Below are 8,341 nucleotides of genomic sequence, written 5' to 3'. Positions count from 1 at the left end.
TAACAGTAATAATTATTTATCTATAGAGGGGGAGAAAGAAGAAATTAGAATACTCTCTCATAACATACATGAAAATTATTTCCAGATGAATCAAATACATTAAGGTAAAATTTTACAAATAAGAAAAAATTTAAAAGTGTATCTTTATGATTTCAGGGTAGAAAAGTTTTCTTAAACAAAATACAAAAAGGATTAACTACATGAGAAAAGTTTAATAAATTTAACTTTAGACAAAAGTTCCTTTAACTGCAATTGCAAAATCCATAGAGCCATGAAATATGGAAGTTTATGTTCATATGCAACCTTATTTGATGGCAAAAACAGACACAAGGCTATTCATTGTGCTCTTTATAATAGATGTGAATATCTACCCATTTTGCCTTGGACATAGTAATGAGCTTGACTATAGAATTCTCTCCAGACTCTGTTGGGAGTGTTCATAATACACAGAATATGACCTATGTGATCTTTCTGGGGGAACAAAAATCCGGTCTGAAACACACCTGATTCTAAGGGTTTTCAATAAGAGATTGTGGTCCTGAACATAACAAATGAGAAACACAAAATTCAGGGTAGAAGTTAATTCTGGGTGCTCATGAGGAGGCAAGAGAGGGGATATGAAAGGACCACAGCTGCTCTGAACACGATATAGGGATAGGTAATATTCAAGTAGAGGGGTTGGGGGTGGGTCATGATTTTATTTGCTTCATAACTTGTGTGTATATTTTATATATGTAGTATGTTATATAAACAATACATGGTTAGAAGATGTTTTAATTCTTCTCTCTTCATTTTTTAAGCAAATGATTTTCCCCCTCACAAAGTTGATTTCATCATTCACTAATAAGCCATAAGCTACATTTTAAAAAGCTGAACAACCCTCGCCCCTGTGCACTGGGAGTCCTGAACAGGAATGTCAACTGTGTTTATTCTTAAGCGCTAAAGTGGTTGATGCTTAATGGATGGGTTGTCTTCATGCTATAAAATAACTTGAAATGGACCTATTGGAAAGAAAGCACTCCTCCTCGTCACTCCGAAGGTTTTGACTCATTTCTTCTTTTTTTCCAAGGTGGGGTGATTCTCCCAGAGATGACCTCACTTCTTTTCTAGAGGGGCCCTATCACACCTCCCGTGTTGTGAATTTAACGCCCTGCAAAGCATACAACAGCATCTCAAACAGGCAGGAGAGCTGTCAGGGCAGTGTGCTCCAGTTTGACAACCTTGATTCCGGCCTCAGGCAGTCTTCCTCAAGGTTTGGGCACTTAGGCTGGGAGCGGGGGTATTTAAACAGACAGCATCTGCCACCACAGTGGGCCCTCCTGTCGTCTCTCAACAGGGAGGACATTCATCCCCCTCCCATCTCCTGTGCATTAATTTAGCAAAACAGTCTTCCTGCTGGTAAGCCAAAGTAATCAGAACACACAGGAGATAAGACTTCAAAAAGACAGTTTGGAGCCACTTGAACAACTCTATGTTTCTCTGGTTGAGACTTTGGGGCACGTGCTTTGGGCACAGGCATTCAAAATGTGTGGATGCCCCTTTGGAATTTGGGACTTTTGCCCAGATCATCAGGGCCTGTACTTAACTGAGGACTCTCAAGCCTCTAGTTTGAAAACCAGATGGGAGTTTCCACATGCCAGGCCCTTAGGGCAGTGGAGATTCCACAAGATGGAGATATTCTCAAAGGAAAATAGAGTAGCCCTCTTCAAGGAAAAACTTCTACGTCCTTAGCTCACAGCTACTAGTATTGTTTCTTTTCTGACATCACACAGCGGATGCCCTTGAGTTTTTTTTTATAAACTTAAGGTAGAAAATCAAGCATTATTAACATGAAATCTAACACTTTGTCCAGTTACCCTTTGAAAGGCTCAACATATTTTATATAACTTGTGATAATCTGCTTTGTTAAAAAATATTACATTTAAATATTCTGTTCTTTTTAAAAACTATCTTAATAAACTGAATGATGAAAAATAAAATAGAAATATACATTAGATATCATGAAATAACAACTAAATTTTTTTAACCTCCTAATCACCAACTAATAAGTTCTCTAGCCTCTGTGGAGTTTATAGGTATTTTATTTACATGTACATGAATTTACACTATTATTTCATGTATGCTTCTATGGGGTTCTTCTCTTAGTTTATCAAAATTACATAAGATCTTGGAAGTATTTTTTAGGACATATGAGTAGAGTTCCAGACTCTCTACATTCAAATCCCAGAAGTTCTACCTACTAAACTGTGCAGCTTGATCAAATTACTTAACATTTTTGAAGTTTTTCATTTGTAAAACAGAATATCATAAAAGACATTTGATTCCACAGTATTGTCATGGGAATTTCATGGGCTAACCCATATAAAGTGCCCAGAACTATCTGCTTGGTACATAACTAGATGCTCAGTATTTATGATTACAGCACTTAAAAATGCTTGATCTTATTCCATGATGCCACACTTTTCATTTTCTGATGAAATATGGCTTTGTGGAAGATTTTGCAATGGGAAATTCAGGCCTATTTCTGTGAAACCTAGTTTTAAATAACCAGTGGAATGAAGCCAGTAAGTAAATAACACTATTAAAATTTCCTTTTATTTATTTATTTCCTTTTATTTATTTATTTTGAGAGAGAAAGAGTGTGCATGAGTTGGGGAGGGACAGAGAGAGAGGGAAAGAGAATCCCAAGCATGTTCTGTGCTGTCAGCACAGAGCCTAACTCAGGGCTCGATCTCATGAACCATGAGATCATGACCTGAGCTGAAATCAAGGGTCAGACACTTAACCAACTGAGTCACCCGGGCACCGCTAAAATTTCCTTACTGATTTATTACTTCATTTATCAGCAGTTGCCTTTCATCTCTGCCCATATGGTTCTGGAAAACCTTGAATTTGTAATTGGGATCATAGAATATTAACAGAAGGAACAGATTTTATTCTGGCCTAGTGGGGTAGGTGAAGTTCTGCTCCCAACCCAACTTCAACTTTAAAGGGAACAGCTTTTGGGGTGCCTGGTGGCTCAGTTGGTTGGGCAACCAACTTTGGCTCAGGTCATGATCTCATGGTTTGTGAATTTTAGCCCTGAGTCGGGCTCTGTGCTGACAGTGTAGAGCCTGGAGCCTGCTTCAGATTCTGTGTCTCCTTTTCTCTCTGCCCCTCCTCTGCTCTCTCCCTCTCTCAAAAATAAATAAACATTAAACAAAATAAAAAAATAAAGGAACAGCTTTTAATAGTTGAGCTTCTGGGAAATTTTCATTTGAATGAACAGCATCTCATCAACTGAAATAATAAGAACTTTTGAAAACTGCATACGTAGTCTACATATCTCATTTATTAGATGAGAAAACTAAGATACTGAAAGGTGATATGGCTTGTTGGATGAAGGAGATGTAGCCTTCCTAGAAGGTATAGAACAAAAAATAACGAAAAAATTATTTGTAGGGTTTTTTTGTTCCTTATCTTGAATATCTATGAAATCTCAAGCTATGTGCACTTTTTTTCTAAAGTTTCTGCAAATTATAGAGAAGAAACACATTGATTTTTAAATGGAATTGTTTCTCTCCATGTGATAATATTTAATACTTATCTTGTATATATTATATCTTTATGTGGATTATTTTGTTTACTCTTTGACAACCTTCTATGTAGGTGGGGTTTTGTTGTTGTTGTTGTTGTTGTTTGTTTTGTTTTTAAGTTCTCATTTACAGATGAGGAATGTGAGATCCAAGATCATCCAGTTAGAGGTGAAACTATGATTCAAAGCCAGCCTGACAGGCTGCAGAATATATGTGTTTTGTTTTGTTTTGGTTTGTTTTTTTTTAATCAGTTCTGTACTAAGAGAAAGACCACATAGGTCTTACCACCTATGTCATTAGTAATGAGGTTATACCTGGAATCCTCTGATGGTTCATTAATTATAATCCAAAATTATTAATATTATAATGAAGACAAAAACATGCAGTAGGAAACAAGTAATTGAAAAAATATACAATGTAAGATATAAAACGTTTCACTTATAGGAATAATCAGTGATAGGAATTTTAGGCACTATATTGTCCTAGTGGAGAAAGCTCTCTTTAGTCCTCTTTACATCCTATAACTTAAGCTATTACTTACTCCATCCTGCTTCCTAACGTATGACTAGCCAAATACCATCTAAACCAAATGTTTGCAGGAAAGCTTTGGTAAAATGCTCCTTTACAGGTCTAAGGTTTCTAACACTTGCCATCCCATTAATGAGTTTTTTCTCTGTCCCTGGAAACAAATGGAATTAACAAATGGTAATTTCATCTATGGCTCTAGAATTAGTCACACTAAGATTATTGTGCATATTTCCCAGAAGATATATTTTTCATCTTGTAACAAATGAACCATTTAATTCTTAAGATTTTCCAGTGAGAAGTTTCTCTCTCAAGTTGCAGCTTGCTATTTAATGTTACTAGAGAAAAGAGAGGCCTAACTATTGCATCCATCTCATAAAAGATAACAGAATTTTGAGGTTGACAGAGTGATTCATTTCTGACCTATAAAACTAGGACCTGCCTTTTAGAAGTAGTGAGAAGGTGTAGGCAAAATACATTGTCTGCAATCACTGGTCCCCCCACTTACAAAAAACGAAAGTGGGGGAGTTAGGATCTATTCAAGCTCTTATCATTGAACAATCTGTAATTGTGAAAAGCCCTAACTCTTTCTCTCATCATCACTTCATGATAATCACTGTCCTCCACAGCCCTGTCTCCCCATCTTGTAGAAAATACTACTTTCTTTTACATGAATATTTTTTCACTTAACAAATATTTTTTCACTTAACAAAGCACTGAAGTTGGTATATCCCTGTTCTATTCTGGTAGCCCTTTCATTTTTAACAAAGGGAAAACATTTCTATTATACAAGCAGATAATGAATACTCCATTGGACATAGAGAGAATTAGCGGTCTAAATGATCTACCGATCATCAAATGTACATCCAGAGTTACAAGGCAATCCAGCCTTAAAGTTTTGGAGCAGAGTCACACTGTTTTGCATTGTACCTTCTAAAGAAAGGATTAATAACTCCATTCAGATAATACTGGAAGTGGGACAGAGGACTATAGAATAAAAGGATTCAGAATGCCTGTTCCTGAATTATGTCTCAGAATTTCTCAATTCTTGAAATCTCTTCTGAGTCTCCTAACTGTCCAAAATACTAAAGTCCAAGGGCGGCACCAATTGCACAAATTTCCTTTGATATGGCAAATGAGTCCCTCTCTCCTGTTAGGACTAGCTTTTCTCCACTGTTGAGAACATTACTGTAGTATGTTTACTAAGCAATTAGCCTGCCAGTTATAGAAGTATTCAGAATTTGTTAGGAGAGAGGACATAACAGTTGATGGCAATTAATACTAATCTTTAATTTGTCATTAATACTAATCTTTTTTGGTCTTTGGAAAATGGTTAATTTTTGCAGGAAACAAATATGGTTCTTACCTTTAATATTACTTAGTTTGGAACAATAAATGCAGTTTTAGTTTTCAAAGTTCAGCTAGAAATAGCCTATTCTAGGAATTTTCAGAAGTTTGTCAAACTCCATTTCCTCTAGAAAACACTGCCATCCAGTTTTTAAATAGTAATCAGATTATTCAAAAAAAGCAGTAGATTATAAAATCTTTTTTATTATAGCATGCAATTGCTGCCAAATTTGGCATACCCAGAGGAAAACTGCTATTTAGTAACAAAAGAAGAGCAGTTTATCTGGTCTACTCATTTCAGGCACTGGAATCATAACTACAGCGAGGACTGAAATCAGGTGCTTGAATTCCATCTCTAATAAGATCTGAGGGTTCTTCTATTACGAACTTCATCAAGATAACTAAATGAGATTGGCTGAACTAGCACTGAACAATGAACTCTATATATGTTGTATGCATTTAAGGTGCAACATAACAAAAAATAAAGAGTGGAGCTCTGATAGGAAGCTTCAGTCCTTTCTCAGTAAGAATTCATAAAATCATAGCCAGATAAGGGCAAGAGACATATTGTCCTCATTTCGTCTTCTTTCTAACTTATCTACTGTTTCCCTCCTTACTCATACGCCTCCACCTCCTACATCAGGCAGTGGAATTGTACCTCCTATTGAACCCACAGCAGCTAGTACAGTATTTGACACTGGTTAAGTTTTCAATAGGCAAGTCTGAATGGACAAGCAGAATCTCCTCCTTGACTCTAGTGGGTGGGCCCTACAATTTTTCTAGTGATGTATCCCCATGCTACATCCCTGGGGTCCTCTCCGGTCACTGTCCATGTTTCTTAGCTGATACTGAGATTTGCTGCAGTGGTGGGGAGATTTTTAAAAGTTAATTTTTCCTATTTATTTAAAAAGTAATACTATTTGACAATAAGAGTATTTTTTGAAGAAAGCTTTGAAAATATGCCAAAGTATATTAAAGAAAATAAATATCCCGCATAATTTTACTGCTCACACATAAACACTTAGTACTCTGGGGATTTTCCTTTCTGATAACTTATGCACATGTATATTAAAGCGTATCTTTAATTAAGCTAATATCATAATTATAATTTTGACACTTGAGTTTTGAATTCCATGTTATATATGATGTTTTCCTAAGTTGTTAAATATTCTTCAAATGAATGGTTTTCTAATAATTGGCTTTGGAATTTTATATTTATTTTACCATATGCATTTCCATAATTATTTTAACCATTTTGTATTTGTTTCACTTGTTTCTTTGCCCTTATAAATTAAGGTTTAACTAGGATCCCTGTACTTTTACCTCTATATTCCTCCTGCAACACTTCCTCAGGATAAATTCCAGAAATGGAAATTCTGAGTTAAAGCATAAGAGTATTTTAAAGTCTCTAGATGCATATTGCTACACTTCTTCCAGAAAAATGGTCCCAATTTACACTGTTTGGGGGCTTATCTTTCATGAGAAGATTAGCTGGTAGGTGGAGCTGGAAATGCAAAAGGATCCACCGCAGCGCAGAAGTTACAGAGCCCACTTTGCTACATACATCCCTCTCATATGCCATCTCTATTTGCCTGGGATTGTGCTAGCTCACCATTTCATACTCGTTGCTACTTAGGCTTTACCTTGTTTTCTTTTTCAATTAAAGATCTTTCCTGTGAAATTTCTGCTAGAAATGGCTGGTTCCAAGACTGGGATGTTGTAGGTTTAGCATTTGGTCTCTTTTTGGCTGCTTGAGACCTATTGCTCTACCAAAATGCACAAGGGCTGTATAATCAAATTCAGAGATAGGGTCATGGTTAAATTACCAGTGTCAACATTTGTGCCTAAAAAGCTATTGGGACTGTAATCTATTGTGTGTGCTTAGAGAAAATGCACATTTACTCTTTTGGAATGTCATCCAATATAATGTGTTAAATAGACTAAAGCAGACCATGCCCGTCAATAATAAAGTAGGAGTGATGACTGGCAAAGTTTAAATTCATGCAATGTGAGTTTGCAAATATGTTAGATAAACAATCAAAGCCGAGAGTCCCACACCATATCATAAGGACAAATAATGCTGAGTGTTTCAAGCTTATTGTTACTTAAAATAATAGATTAAGCTATGCCATGCATGGATTCTCATTAAATTGTTCCCCAGGATGGAGGAATAGCTTGTCTACAGCCCAATCGAGGCCTGAAGCCTCTAGTGTCCTTTGGCATGTACCTGAGTACAGATTGAGTAGATGACATTGAATTGGGTACATTGTAAAACTAACTTTTATATTTTTAATAGAAGAGTAAAAGGCTGGTCTTCTATTGATTTTTTCTTTTTTTTCCCTCACTTATCTCCTCTACTGATGATGCTTCTCAGATGAGCCCGTGTAGAAAGGGGAAATGCTGGTTTCTGAAAGGAGGGATGGAATCACAGGTCATAGAATCACAGAATTGAGAGCTGACTCTAGGAGCTATTTGGTTCATAAAATAATTCTCTGGGATGGAACAATGCTACACCAGAGTTAGGAGAGCTTTAATCCTCTTCAGGCAATTCACTGATTCAACCAATATTTACTGACTGCTTGCTATTAAACACTGTTTTAAGTTCAGAGATAAAATAATGGGCAGAAAACAGATCATTACTTTCCTTTATGTCGCTTGCCATATAACATAGAAAAGGAGACATTAATCACATAATTTCACAAAGAAGTGTACAAATGCAACTGTGAAGAGGGCCAAGACAGAGAGATAATAGAGGGAATTGGGCCGCTGAGAAGGTAAGGGAAAACTTCCCTGAGAAAATGACATTCGAGTTGAGAACTGAGAGATGTATAGGCATTAACTATGTAAGGAGAGGGTAGGTGAGGATTATAGATGGAGAAACTCTGTGTTCGAAG

The 8,341-nt window shown here is 36.2% G+C and overlaps 1 protein-coding gene across 1 annotated transcript in view; it reads right to left on the bottom strand.

Moving 5' to 3' along the window:
• The window catches only part of LOC132679183 (uncharacterized), a 326,750-nt gene that overhangs the window by 144,811 nt on the left and 173,598 nt on the right, over positions 1-8,341 (bottom strand). The window lies entirely within an intron of this gene.

This window comes from Panthera onca, chromosome A2 (genome assembly GCF_046562875.1).
Source record: "Panthera onca isolate mPanOnc1 chromosome A2, mPanOnc1 haplotype 2, whole genome shotgun sequence".
NCBI lineage: Eukaryota > Metazoa > Chordata > Mammalia > Carnivora > Felidae > Panthera > Panthera onca.
The sequence above is the reverse complement of the archived record's forward strand: the minus strand, read 5'-3'. Positions and strand labels throughout refer to the sequence as shown.